At 41.2% G+C, this 14824-nt stretch overlaps 1 protein-coding gene across 2 annotated transcripts in view; it reads left to right on the top strand.

The window, feature by feature from the left end:
- Nucleotides 1-1223: 1223 nt before the first annotated feature.
- iqsec1b (IQ motif and Sec7 domain ArfGEF 1b) overlaps nt 1224-14824 on the top strand; it is a 220962-nt gene continuing 207361 nt past the window's right edge. Inside the window, exon 1 of one of the 2 annotated variants that reach the window (XM_030729495.1) lies at nt 1224-1300. The gene's annotated coding sequence lies outside the window, so the exon portion shown is untranslated. The remainder of the gene's footprint in view (nt 1301-14824) is intronic. The other variant, XM_030729499.1, reaches the window with a different exon arrangement.

Here is a 14824-nt window from a genome sequence, read left to right on the forward strand (position 1 = left end):
CTGCACTTTTTTTCTATCATGCATGCACATCTACAGCCAATTTAGAATCACAGATAATCTAACATTCATGTCAGAGCTGCATGTCAAAGAGAACAACACAGAGAGAACGTTGCTGTTAAGGCGACTGTGGCTATCAGTTTGCAACCATGTTGCCCAACTCTCCCAGAGAGACTTTAAAGCAGTCCCTACAGTAATTCTGCTGTAGAAACATGCACATTTAGGCTCTGGTTGCTGTGCTGGGGTCAGCATCCACTCAGGATTTTCATCACTTTGGGTTCTTCGCTAGCTTTGTGTTAGCATGTTGTCTGTGCAGATGCTTACAAAGAGCCAAAGTTGTGCTAGCAGTATAATGCAGTTGTTTCTGTCCTGGATGCAGTTTGCACTTTGCCATCGGGCTCTTATGCTTTTGCACAACCGTCAATAATACAGTCTCAGGTTAAAATAGAGCTCTTTTGAAATGTTAACAACATGTTAGAAATCCTCAAGGTGAACTTCCTGCTCTGTTCTCTAGACACAGACAAGATGCACAAACCTTTTTTGTAGAAAAGTAGAAACAAAAGTGATTATAATTTAAGTAAGACACTTTTCACAACTTCTCAAATTCCTGCATTGTGTGTAGTAGCTCTAAACAGTTTTCTTAAATTATGACAAAAATGGTAATTGCAGTAACAGTACAGACTGTAACTGACACTTCAGATTTGAGCTATGAAGGTCATTGATGCCAACAGTGTAGATAATAGAAAGTAATTGAACCTGCTTCCTCTTGTCGTCTTCTTCCTTCCTGTCCTCTGCTATAATCTCACATTACGTTCAGCCTGGCACACTTTTATCATGTCTCATCTCCTGCCTCCTTCCTCCTCCTCCTCTCTCTCCTCTCTACCTGGCACACAGCTCTGTGTGCTGATTCAGCCCACTGTGCATATATGCGAGTTCCCAGCTCTGATTTGAAGGCATTAAAATGCTGCAGGCAGTGGACTGAAGTAATCTCTCTTTCTGCCAAGCACAACAGCAGGAGTGAGCAGGCTGTCCTTCTTGGTATACAGTACACCGCAATTCATGCTGCAACATGTCATCGCCCATGCATCACTCGCTGTCTGACTCTGAGTGAAAATATGTTTCTATAATTTCCTGAACTTCACAAAATGTGCATTATGAACCACTTCAATGTGCCTCTCTCTTTTTTATGTTGCAGGCGGCACGCCTCGTTGCCCGTAGACGTCTCTGAGATCCCTCTAAACCTTTTTGCCCCTCCGTGTAGAAGGAGTTACCCCTGTCGCAAATGGAAGTCCGCATCTTTTGGGTAAATTGAAGGGTTTTTATTTTAATTATTCATCAGACCAAAACTTTCTAAACCCATTTTCTGACAGTCTGTCTCCATTACAGCAGTTTCTGTCCTGGTGCTAGTCTACAGTATTGCTCTTTTTATCAGCATGATAAAACATCTAATTCCTGATTTTGCCACTCCCCATTCTGCTGTTGAGTGTTTGTCCGCCGTTTCCTTTTGCTGGTAAAGACTTTGATCACCTACTGCAAACTAGCTTATGGGTGGCCTCCTCAAATCCACTCAGATAGAAAATGAACAACACCCATTACAACCAAAGCTGTGAAGCTGAAGCTCAGTGAGATAATGGACTATTTTTATAGGATAGAGAGGGCAAGCTTCTCTCCCTTCTGATGCCTCTACCCTTCAGTATTGAACGGTATGTTAGAAAATGAGTGACAAGCCCTGCTGTTCTGCAGCAGATTTGTAGATTATTACGAGCAGCTTGCTTGCATAAAGCAGCCTCCATCATACATGGTGCACGAATGACAGGCTGCTCATTGTAGTCTTCCACTCTGTGGATTTTGTTTTTTTCTTGGAGTTCATTACAGCTGCTCAGCGACGCCCTGAGCGCTGCTCTGCAAATAAGGAGAGAAGAGGGAGAGATGAAAACCCTCAGTGAGCTGAGCAGTGGGACATGGGCTTCAAAAGCTTCATGGTGATTTCAAAGGGTTTTTATTCCTGACAGCACCCTAGCTATATCTATGGAATATCCAGCACTGTGCTCAAGAGGCAGGTTTGTGGGACGGTGGCAAAGATGAGGTTACAAAACCCTCACCCTCTGGGCTTTTGTCAGGGAAAGGAAATAGTAAAAGCCCTAATGATTAACGTTTGCTCAGCATGTTTATTGATTCTAATTAGCCGTGGTGATGAAGTGAGTACAAAGAATGAACCCTAAACACTTGTGATTACAGTGAGGTCTTGAGCTGTCCTGCTCTATTAGCAAGTGTTTGTCGAGGAACACGAAGAACAAGTGCACATCAATTACAGTTGCCCAGGGAGTTGTGCTCCAAATGAAGTTTGGGTCAAGCTGCAACTTATAATAAGACATAGGCGTGCAGATTGGGTGATGAATGCAATTATGTTCAAATTACGGAGATACATGGTGAAACCCTGCTGCAGGTTAAAATCACACTGTGAAGCAGTATTCTGCCATATAGTGGATCAGCTTTGGAGACGGATTATTGGCTTTTATATTTGGTGGAAATAAGATTACAGGTGTCAGCGGTGGGAAAAAGTAACAGCAAGAGATAAGATTACTCCCTCCTTTTGGACTTTTCTAGTCTTGCAGGATATCTGTGATCCTGCTCTTTCCTCACCATTATTACATCTTAAAGTAAATAATAATAAAATAGAAGTTGTTTAATAAAAAATTTATTGTGATACAAACTGTGAGATCACACAGAGAACTGCTTTCAGTTAGTGCTGAGCAGACAATACAGGAATTTTTAACAAAAATTGCCAATGCTGTCTCCTAGAAATTGTGCTTCTATGTAACTAAATACTTTTTTTTAATTGACCGATATTTTGAAAACATTTGAACCAGATTTAATTAGCATTAGGACGGCTGTGCTGATGTTCAAATGCCAATAACTACAACATGTTTCTTTGCTTTCAGTAAAATGGTAAATAAAAGGAGAATCTAAGGGGCCATCCCCCTCCTCAGAAGCAAATTAACTTTTTGTCTCTGGTTGGCTTACCTGACATTCTTACCTTAACTCAAACTAATCTCACTCTACAATTCAGGTCAGATTGATATACTTTATAAGGATTAATGACACTCTGCAAAAAGAAAACCCCACCTGCTGAAGTCCGCTCTTACTGGTCAGCTCCAAAGACCCGAGCGGTCACCACCCACTTGTTCCATTTTTCTAACCGAGGAAGAATTCAAAGACTAAGAAAATAATGTATTGTATGCAAAACTAGTACATACCCCAAAGTGCAAGAGAGATCATCAAATGTTCTTGTTCTTCTTCAGCACCACTGCGGGCCACCCACACTCTGCACCCTGCACTCCATAGCAGTCGACCTCTGGGAAACTCTAAGGCCTCTCTCCCTCTGACCACCCATCTTGAGAGTGTTCATTTATTTGAATCCTTGCAGCTGTATGTGTGCTGGATTCTGTGAGTTAGTGTAAATGGTTGGCTGGAATCGCATGTGTTTGTGGGTGTACTGTTCAGACTCACTAATGTGCAGGTGTCCCCCTCCTCGGTAATGTTTGCTAAAGTGGTCTCTCACATAAGCCAGGCTCTGTCTGAGCATATTGCCAAGCCTGGAAAAAACATAGTAATTTAGTATTTGGGAAAAAAGCCCAAATCCACAGAGCCACATATTGAAAGACAATATGTTTGTGTTTCACTGTGGTCTGCTCTTTCTTGTTTTCTTCTGCTGCTCCTTTTGGATGTTTTATGCTTTTTAATGAAATCTCAGTGAGAGTAACGGCAGGCTTGCAAAGCCTGATGTCACCTGAGTTATCATCGACCTTTTTGTTTGTTGGTACGGTCACTGCCCAGTGGTGTTAGGGCCAGATTACTTCCAGTTTGAGCTCCATCAGATGGTGTGAAGCTGACAGCAGGTAGTGATCTGTGTAAATGGTTTTCTGTAAACCTCAATATCCACTTCATGTTTTCATTTTCTATCGTCTGCGCTCTCCAGAAAGCACAGTTTGTTATTGGACCTGATGTGCCTGTGTCCCTCTCTAGTGTTTTATCAATGTAAAACCCGTCTACAGTGAGGACCCCTGACAAACCTGTTGCGTTGTCATGTTTTTCCTCCTACTTATTATGTGCGGCCTTCAAACACAGATCCAACAAAAGAGCACGCCTGGTCTAGGTTTGATTTTCTCTTTGTGTCCACTGCTCTCATCATTGCCACATGTGCCCTTGCTGACAAAGCAATGATTCACCAAAACCTGCATACAAAGGTTCTGATTTTTATTTATTTATTTACTGGGGGGGGGCATAGTTGCAACCCCATTAATTGCAGTTGACTTTTTTTATTCATACACTGGTGGTTAAATTAACTTGTAACATGTTTAGGTCTGCAAGAAGTCTTCAAAGTGTATAAAATTTTAATTCCTGGTCATTGGATGATGCTGATTTAGATACAGCGTGCCCTGCTGTAATCATCATCTCTCTCCATTATATCCATCCATCCTTCCATTTTCTTCCACTTATCCAATTCAGGGTCAAAGGGGAACTGGAGCCTATCCCAGCTACCATAGTGTGAGAGATGGGGTAAACCCTGGACAGGCTGCCAGCCTGTCGCAGGGCTAACACAGAGACAGGCAGCTATTCACATCTATGCACAATTTAGAATCACCAGTTAATCTAACCCCTCTAAGTGCATGTCTTTGGACTGTGGGAGGAAGTACCCGGAGAGAACCCACGGAGGCACAGGGAGAAATCTGTGCTGTCATTTGAATAGCAAAAAAAAAAAAAGTCAAGTTTAAAAATCATGCTGTTTTTTTCTGTCTTTGGCTTGGTAAAGCAAGAAGTAGTCAGCAGTTTTTTGTTTTAACCTTGGTTTCTCAGGGCTTTTGCTTCTGTTACAAGCCAAAAAAATCCTCGTCAGATTCTAAGTTGCGTAATTCAGTGGAAAGACTGCCTGATGCTACAAAATATTAATTTACCCTTGGTTCATGATGGTGTTATTTTGTGCTGAGATGCATAGTGAGCGACTGGCTTAGTCAACCCACGATACCCTTGACAAATGGCTGTGCTGCTCTGCCTCTGAAGTTGGGGTGGGAGTGGTGGTGTGCATGGATGTGATCGGCATGCAGGCAAAGTTCGCCTCACTCCACTCAGTCAGCTGTGTCTTCAGTTCATCTAGCATCACTTTGATGTCGACTTTCTTACCGATGCACCCGTCCCTTCCTAAATTGCTGCCCTACATCATTAAACTTGTTGCTGGCTTATGTTTTCATTCTACTTTCTCTATCACTATTGCACCACCAGTTGTCATCCATGTACTTAAAAAAAAAAAACGAAAAAAAAAACTTGTCATTTCCGGCTGGCTGTGTTGAAGTCATTCACAATAACACTTGGGGATTTAGTTGTCTCTGCAACTGTACTGTCTGATTGTGGAGCCACTGTCTCCGCTCTGTCTTGGAAACAGTTATTGTTTTGTTTGTAATTAAAATTGTGTTCAATTTTCTGCATGGCGCTGACGCTGGGGGCAGAGAGTTGCAGATTGCTCTTTGTGTGATTGTTTGGGATTTGTGACGCAGCATTCAGCACATTCAGCTGAATGGGATTTATAAATAACCACAATGCCTGTCATTGGAGCCGTGGGAATATTTATAGATTTCTGTGAATGTGCTGTCCCAGTTACATTCATTTAAATGCAAGCCGGCATCGGTTGAAATACGTTCTCTGGCCTTTGCTGAACACACATTTAGTGCTGTTAAATTACCTCGTGTCTGTTTCGCTGTTAGTCCCTGTAGTAACGACAAGTTATAACGCTATTTTCTGTTCTGAGCAATGTGAGAATAACACTTAGACAACTTTAAACGGGCACAAGAAGTACTGTTCTGCCTGTAATACCCTTCCATTAATACCTTCCATTTTTAAAAAGTAAATGTCTTGAGATTGAGTTTGAAGAAATCAGCTGTATAACATATTTTTAGAGTATTACAAGACATTACCATTTCAGTGAATACATTACTCGGTGTGTTCTTGTTGCCTTACCTGGAATTAAAAGGAGGTTTGGTATCAGTTTGGACTGAAATGCAAGTTTTTAAAGTTGTAGTACCTTCTTTGCCAACTCTGCCGCTTGCACCTACCATCTTATTTTTTTTGACATCTATAGGCAGGCTGTGGCTGCAGGTGAGCGTGGGAACATAGCTCTCTCTTTACCTCAACAGACTGTACAGGTACAGCATCCATGACATTGCAGTTCATCTGTCAAATTCCCACTCTTCTCCACTCACACTTAGGAACAAGAACTTGGATATTTGAGCTCCTTCACTCGAAGCAGGAACTGATTCACAACCTGGAGTGGGCGATCCACCTTTCTCCAGCTGAGAACCTGGCCTCGTAGTGAGACAGCTGTTTGGCAGCTGTTTCTCTGTTGTGTTGCATTGCATTGCTGGATTAACCCAGCATTGCTACTACTGACATTGTGGGAATCGAAATGTTTAAGGCTGAAGTTAGTTTAGAGACTGACAGAGTAACTCCTCATCATCTTTAAAATCTGTCTCTTGCAAGTCTCTCAGCTTTGTACCAGCGTAATACCAAATTCCTTTAGTTCCCCTCCACGTTGTTTGTAGTGTGGTGATATTGTACAACATGATCATCCCCAAAGAATAGCACCTCATTCTTTAAGCCTTCTTCCTCCAGAAGCATGAAAGAGTTTCATGTCTTTCAGTCCAGACGGGTTTGTGTCCACTAAAGAAAGAATTCTTCCCGCTAAAAGCAGCAGCGACAGTAAGCATGAGATGATCCAGGCCTCAGTCACACCACCCTTTGGTCTTAAGTAGCATCTTAGATTTGACTTACTCCTTTTATTATCCTGCACATGTTTGATTTCATTTTTTTTAGGTTAGTATATTGTTATATATGATCTCTGGCAGAATAAAACAGAATAATTGCTTGTTGCTGCTATATCATCATTATCTCCTTGGAAACACAGTAGAATGGGGGAAAGGCTGCTTGCTTTGCCCTCTTAGATTTCTACTAATAGATTTTTATTATACTTACTGTTCTGGCTCGTTCTCTATACGTTTCCTCATCTTCTACACTAACTGCAGTCTGCCACCTCTGTTACCTGGTGTACAACATACTGGAGCGAGCTACAGCAATCTTCCCCCTCGGGCTAAAATCGTCACTTATGGGCGGTAGGCGGCAGAGAAGGAGAAATAATTCATCACTGCTAAAGGCTGCGTAATAGGGTCGTGTCAGTGGCTGGGCTATCACGGGCCTGCCGCCTCAAAAAGGCAGTTAATTAACTTTCCATCAGCTGTGAGAGGACGCAGGAGTGTGTGTGAGCTGGTGACAGGTCTGGATGCAGCCTGCGGAGTGTGGATATGTGAGGTCCAATTCTCAGCCCTGCTGGGAGGCTGAGCTTACTCGCAGGAACCACCATGAGAGTTTCTTTAGGACATGCTGCCACTCTTTTGGGTTAGAGAGAAATACTGTGGTTCCTTAAATAGTGGCTCGTTCTCTGTGTCTTTTTTTGAGACTCTAAATTATTTAGTTTTGCAAAGAATAAAAGTATTTTGTTTTTAATCTTGCAACTAAACTCCACATGTCTTAGCTTCAGATTTTCAGCACTCCCAGCATCACTATTTCAACTGTTTTTATTATATTTTAATATGTTCAACAGTAAATAACAAATGTTTGGCTTGGTACTGCTGCTCCTTGCATGAATGAAGCCTTTTATACTTTTATCAGAAAATAATACTATAAATCCCCAAATAGCAGCCTGTGTTTTCTCAGGGGTGTAGAGCTTGAACTGCCTTCTCTTTACAGATCCAGAAACCAGTTTATACAAAATAGGAGCAAAAAGCAGTTACAGTATTGCACTTGTTAGTGTGGAACCTACTGTAAAGTGATTTTGGCCAGTGCAGCATTTAGGTGCTGCTATTTAACATCCTCAAACATCTGTAGCTCCCTTTTTTTTCCTTTTTTTTAAGATCATTTAGAACATTTACAGTCTATCAAGTTGGCAGACAAGAGCAATTTGAAACGGTTTATGATGCTTGTTTTGGGCTGATCTCACAATCTTCCAAAGAAAACCAGACCTCAGTGGTTGCTGTGCAGTTGCTGTTTGGTTGGAAATGCTGCTGGATCTTTTTTCTCCTTTCTTTGTCTGTGTTTCGATCCCATGCGGGCCATTGCTCTGTAAAAGTTACAGTGAGCAGAGGCTGCATTCATTTTATTGAAAACAGAAGTTTGTTAAATTGGTGGTCTTGTTTAAACCCTTATTTGTTGAACTTGCAATGCATTAGCTTCAGTGAGTGCTTTCACAGTTTGCACTTTGTCATGTATTAGATTAGATTTTAAAAGGTTTAATTTGTAATTTTATTACCAGACGCTCAGGAAGCCATAACAAAAACCTGAAGATATGCAGTTTAAGGTGTGCGAGGTAAGCGACACTCCTTACACACCTGGATTTGTGAAGCTTTTTAAGAGCTGCTGTTGGTTTATTATCACCTTCTTGACCTTGTTTGGTGACTCAGTATTATGTATTTTTGTCACATTTGGTGATTTTTAATTTTTTCGCCGAACATAACGTACAATTACAAGTGGTGTCATTACATCGTTTGTCCAGCTTTGATTCCATTGTTTGCTGCTGTTTGAGCACTGTGTACATCACATGTAGCAGAGCAGCATCACAGCTGAAAAGATAGCAGAGTCAAACTGTATCTTCATGGTAAGTTGCTAACTGTCATACAGACTGCATTAATAAGCAATCGTCAGACTTTTTCATATTAATTTAACATGTTAGATATGAGGTATAATCAAAACTCCATAAAAAAGTCCATAAAAATCACAATTTTATATGACTCAAATTTGGATGATCTCCCATTCAAGGTCGTCTTCTTGTGCATGTCTAGTGAGCTTCTAGGAAAGCTGCTATTTTTAATCACTCCCGTTCTGACCACTTACACCGCGCAGCCTGCGATTTCACCACAGACTTCAGATGTGAGCAAACATCAACTCATGTTTCAATCTGACCTCAGTTCTGTGTGGAGAAACACTCGACTGCTGCATGTGTCAGTGTTCCACCTCATATCAGCTCAGAGTGCACTGAAAGTGAAGTTTTTTTTGCTCCACAGACAGGCTTTGCCCACCAGCTGGACCACCGGCCAGATTTGAAGTTCACCAACTTCCAAAAGAATCTAAATCAAGCTCAAGGATCACCGTGTCAATAGGCACATAACATAAGGTGATCTCCAATGAGTGGAAGTGCACAAGAATGGGAGAGTGGCCAAATTTTTATACAGCCCATTCTCAGAACGTTTTGATCACACCTTGTATAAAAGCCAATATCCATATTGGCTGCATCCTTAGGCCTCATGGCCTGGTTTTTATCACATGCTCTGAATTCTTGGACCTTTTATACTGTACACAGGTGTATACAAGGGTAACAGCCCGTATAATTGGCCCCTGTAAAAGATCTGAACCATTCTTGAAAATGAAATTTGGATTCATTTTCCAAATGTTATAAAGCAGTTCCATCATGGGTTGATGACTGCTGATTGATGGGGGGAAATTCCAGTTGTGTTTATTCAAATAAAATTAAATCATCATACAGTGAAAGGCGCAAAAAAGAAAGGGTTCTGAATATTTTAGTCTTTTGTAATTGCCTCCACATAGTAAATCTCTGTTTAATAAATACTATTGTGAATCTTATGTTTGGACTCAGTTGTACCTCCAGTCAGTTATTTTTCTACATGCACCCCAGCAGTGTAGTTCATTTTTCTGTAAAGCATAGTATCGCCACAGTTCCCTACTGAAGTGTTCAAAGCTTTACATGCTCCAAATGAAGGGCTCATTTAACGATAGCCATCATTCTAACTGCACAAGCACACTCAGAGGAGATGAAAGTGTGTGGCGAGATTACGTTTTAGGGCTTTTCTTTTCTCTGCCCTGAAATGACCCCCCCCCCCCCCCCCCCCCCCCGTATAGATATGTGCAGTATAGATCCAGTCCTTCTCACTTCATCATTGTGATCATCTTTTTCAGTTAAGCCCAACAAGCAGCTCCCGCCTCCTCCTCTTCTCCCCTCTTTCTCTCTCTCTAAAGGCAATCAATTGTGAATTTGGCTCTGCCGGATAGTTTTTCTGCTCTCCTCTTGGGAATTCTTACCATTGCAATTGACTGTTTGGACCGAGGCTTGGCAGTGCTGAGAGGGTGTTTTCAGCTTGAGCTGCACTTCTGGCCAGCAACAGCAGCAACAGCGACATCGATCCCTCCGCTTTCTCTTTGTTAGCCCCATCCAGATGACACAAACTTCTCTACATCAAAAACAGTATGAAATCAAACACCACAATGTGGCACTTGCTGGACTCTTAACAGCCAACTGGTGTCACAGACACAATATGTTCACCTCCCACACAGAAGCGGTTGTTTTTTGTGAAAAAAGAATCACTAGTTTTCCCCTGTTTAATTCAGCAGTGTGCACATTTTTAGCACCTCTCTCAGGTAAGAAGGTAATGTGTCAGAGGTGTTAATTTTATCTTCTTTCAGTTTTCTGTTTGTTTTTTTTACTTTTTGAAAAACTTGAACCTTTTTTATTGCTATTGATGAACAGGGTGCAAAAGCAATGAGAAGCTACCCTAATCGCTGTGTAACATATTTCTACATTTATTTTTATTTTTTTTGGCTTCCTGTACGCACACCAGGCGAAAGGGTGCCGGCACGACTGGATTGATTGCTTGTTTTCCTGTTGTAATTGATCTGCTTTGATTCATGTATTATTGAATCTTTATTGACAAATATTTTTTCTTCAAGCACCTCTGTGTGTGTGTGTGTGTGTGTGTGTGTGTTTGTACAGAACAACCCTCAGCAACACCCCATGTTTTTTTCATTTCTTCGACTTTTCTGAAACGCTTTGTAATTTGAGATTAGGGGCCATCTGGGAGGGAAGAGTGACATGTAATCCGAGCGTATTCACTTACTCGGTTTCAGCCCAGCTTTTGGAACAGAGCAGCATATTGGATTTTTCTGCAGGCGTGCTGGTGTGTTATTTTCTGTGGTGCTGGGTAGCGGGCGGAGAGTGAGTGGTGTGAATGTGGTCAGCATCGACAACATTCATAGATTTACAAAAATTTACACTGTCCAGCAGCACTCAATGAGCCAGTGGTCAGCTTGATATACCAAATGCAAGTCCCCTCTAATGTCTCCTTTCTTCACTCTGACTCCAATGAACCACAAAGCAATATAGCTGCACTGATTAGAAGCTTTGTTCTCCTTCATAGCGGTCATTAGCTGCATCCCTGCCAGTTCTTCTTATGACAGATATTGGCTGCACTTCAAGTGATGCTGAACTCATGCAAGTTTTGAAATTAATGAATGTGAATGAGGATCTTACTGCAGTATCTGTCTGCTGTTCTAGAACATAAACAACAAAGCAAGGATAATTGCTTCCATGGTGGCACCTACATTGTAACTGACAACAGGTGTCAGCACCAGCTTCAATTTAAGATGTTCATTACAGTGTGACATGTCACATATCAGCATCAACGCATCATTATCATGTTATTTGGACTCATTAGTTTAATTGTTGTAAACAAGAAACCTTTTTTTTGTCACTGAAATGGGCTTTATTTAATTTTTTTTTCTTACTGTTAAGCAGTCAACCCCTTTTCAGCTCTACATTAGTGAATCCACTCAGCTGTTAGTAGTGATTGGGTCATATTAGATTACTGATGGCTGAAGGGGAAACTGGTTTAGTTAACCAAGCACAGTGACTCCACGAGAGGCCACTGGACACCAGAACAGCAACTTAAGGTGGCTGCTGTTGTGATTTGACACTATAAAAACAAAAGTGAATTGCCACACCGCCACGCGGCATATGTAGATGGTCGCCTGTTTAACCTCTGAGCCACCCCGGCACCCCAGTCACTTTAGTTTTACTCTTTATTTTTCCCCTGGTCTTTCATGGCTTACCTGTAATTCTGTGGGGCCCAAACCACATGAATAAAACTCACTCAGTGCTTTCAGGGAAACTCATTGTAGTCCACTATACAAAGGATACTGAGTATTTTGAACATAGCTTTAGCATAGTTTAACACATTGGCATACTAGCATTTGCTAATTAGCAATGAAAAAATTATAAATGGACTGGTTCCTATATGACATTATTCTACTCTACATGAGCACTCAAGTACTTTATACAGCGTGTTTCATTCGCACAAGCACATTCTATGTCTAAGTGCTTTCTAGCTAACATTTACACATACAATCGCACTCTGATAAATACATCAGGAGCAACTCTGGGTTTAGTATCTTGCCCAAGGATAGCTTAGCATGCAGAGTGGAGCAGCCAGGGATCAAACCAGCATCTTTCTGATTAGCTCTACCTCCTGAGCCACAGCCACCCTTAGATGAGACTAAGGGAATCTAAAACGTCCTGTATTTAAAGGTTATAAATGACAGGAAAATTATGGTCAACTTCCCACTAGGTAATTGTGAAAAATACAAGCTCTATCAACAACTCAGCTCAATTTTTAGACTACTGTAAAGACTAAATATGCACAAATTTAAGTCTGAACTCTTCTCTCGATTATTTCCTCCAGATCCTTTTCTGAGGAACTGGGAGTCAATAAAGTTGTAGAACCTGAGCATGTCTGAAGGTCAGTAGCTAGCTCCTTTCTCTAGACAGAGTATATTAGGTATAATTACCAGAAAATTACCATGAAACCGGCTGGTCAGGTCCTCAGCATTCATTAGGCTTACATAGGCAGAATAATCAGAAAATAACATTTGCAGTTGATACATCTACATTTGATTTGGCACAGATTTTTCTGCAAGATCCAACCTTCCTTGGAGCTGATTCATCCTCCCGGTCTTGGACTGGGGAGTTTTTACATGTTTGGTGAATGTGTTAAAAACTACACCATGGAGCCATTACACTGGGCTGTGTAAAAACTCCCGTATCCCATCAGTTATGAAGGTTAGCATGCATTACTAGAGGGTTGAGCTGCTCCATTGTAGATGCACTTGAAAAGTAAAAAAAAGTATGGCACATGCTCAGTGGCAACAGTGACCAATGCTGGGAATAAAACTGGTTTCTACATTTAAGACTGTAACGTCTCTTCATCAGCGACCTTCCCTTTGCCGTCAGTTTTAATTTGAAGAAACACAGCATGTATCCCCTTTAGCTAATTCGGGTAGTGTATATATGAGAGTCACTAATGAACACAGGAGGGGATCTGATTTTGATTGTATCTTAAAGTACTGCAAAAGAGAGTACTTAGATATACTCATCTTTGACAGACTTCAAATGCTTAATGTTTGTCACAGAAGAAAGCCCAAAAAGCACAGCAATTAGCTATTGATTGCTTTAATGGCGTTTTCAAGCGATTTTCTCTCTCTGTGTGTGTGTGTGTGTGTGTGTGTGTGTGTGTGTGTGTGTGTGTGTGTGTGTGTGTGTGTGTGTGTGTGTGTGTGTGTGTGTGTGTTTCTCCGTTTGAGCCTGTGCCATGGACAAGGCAATATTTGTTTCAAGATACTCAATTTGATCACAAAGACCACAGGGCATCTCAGTCTGTACTGAACACACACATTATTTGATTGAGAAAGTTGCTGGGTATTTGTCTTGTGTATAATCATGGTCCGCGCACCACAAAGGGACTCGGCTTTCAGAACTAGCTTTCCGTTTTCACTTGTGATTTTCACAGGCACATGTTATTATATTTACCTCATGTATTCCTTCATAATGGAATTAATATTGCCTTTCATCAAGATCTCGCTTTGTCATTCAGATATCTATCTATAATAGTATTTAGAAATGCTTAAGGACATTGTTCCTGAGGCAGATGAGAGCTGTGTTTTTCAGAGGCTGTGATAAACTGCAGCCTTGCTCCTCAGCAGCAGTAGCAGGTGTAGGTTTCCCATGTTTAGTGTAAAAGGTCATCAAGGTGTTCCTCAGACATCCAGATGTATAATCTGACAAAATGCAAACTTGTAGCTCAATTATTAACTGCTGGAGGGCTTTTTTTGTGCAGTTTCTGGTTATCAATTCAATTCGGTTCAATTCAATTTTATATCAAATACAGCTGTTTTAACGCTGCCGGTATCGTCGATGTCAGGTGTCCTCTGAATCATTGCCCTGACACCGCTGGAGAACACTGAAGTCCTGTTAAAGTGAGTGAAATGCCTGCACCCCAGTTTAATGTCCAGAGAAATTATGATCAAATTAAATCTTTGCATTGACTTTAAGCTTGATAATTTCTCCCAGTGGGGGGCTCCATCTTTTTCCAACAGTCTAAAGTATGCTTTTTAGGTTAACTGGGAATCCTAAATTGGATGCTGGTATGGACATGAGAGTGTGTGGTGGCCTGTTTTCTAGCATTAAGTTTGCAATACAAACGTGGACACCTGTGATGACATCAGGCCTGACAATACAGATGCAGCCACATATTTAGCGATTATGAGGAAATGGGACATTTCCTCATAATCGCTCATGGGCAGCCTGTCTGGGATGTACGCAACCTCTTGCCCTGTGTTAGTTTGGGTAGGCCTCACCTGAGAGACCTAGATTCTCATAAACTTAGCTGCAGGCTGACACAGCAGCCCTCTCTGTTTCTAGCAGTGAAGCCTGCTAGGATGAGATGGAGGACAGAGGAGCTGACAGATGTCTTATTTCTCTTTCTAAACTTCACTCAATGTTTTCATGTCAGAATAAATACTTATTATTGGTTTGTTTTTTTTTAACTTACAGTAACATTCAGTTTATAGAGTTACTGCTAAATTTCTTTCTGTTTCAATAAAACCTTTTTTTTATTATCAATACATTTCTATGAAATTAAGTTATATTTAGAGCCACAGCTGG

Source organism: Archocentrus centrarchus, chromosome 5, assembly GCF_007364275.1.
Source record: "Archocentrus centrarchus isolate MPI-CPG fArcCen1 chromosome 5, fArcCen1, whole genome shotgun sequence".
Taxonomy (NCBI): domain Eukaryota; kingdom Metazoa; phylum Chordata; class Actinopteri; order Cichliformes; family Cichlidae; genus Archocentrus; species Archocentrus centrarchus.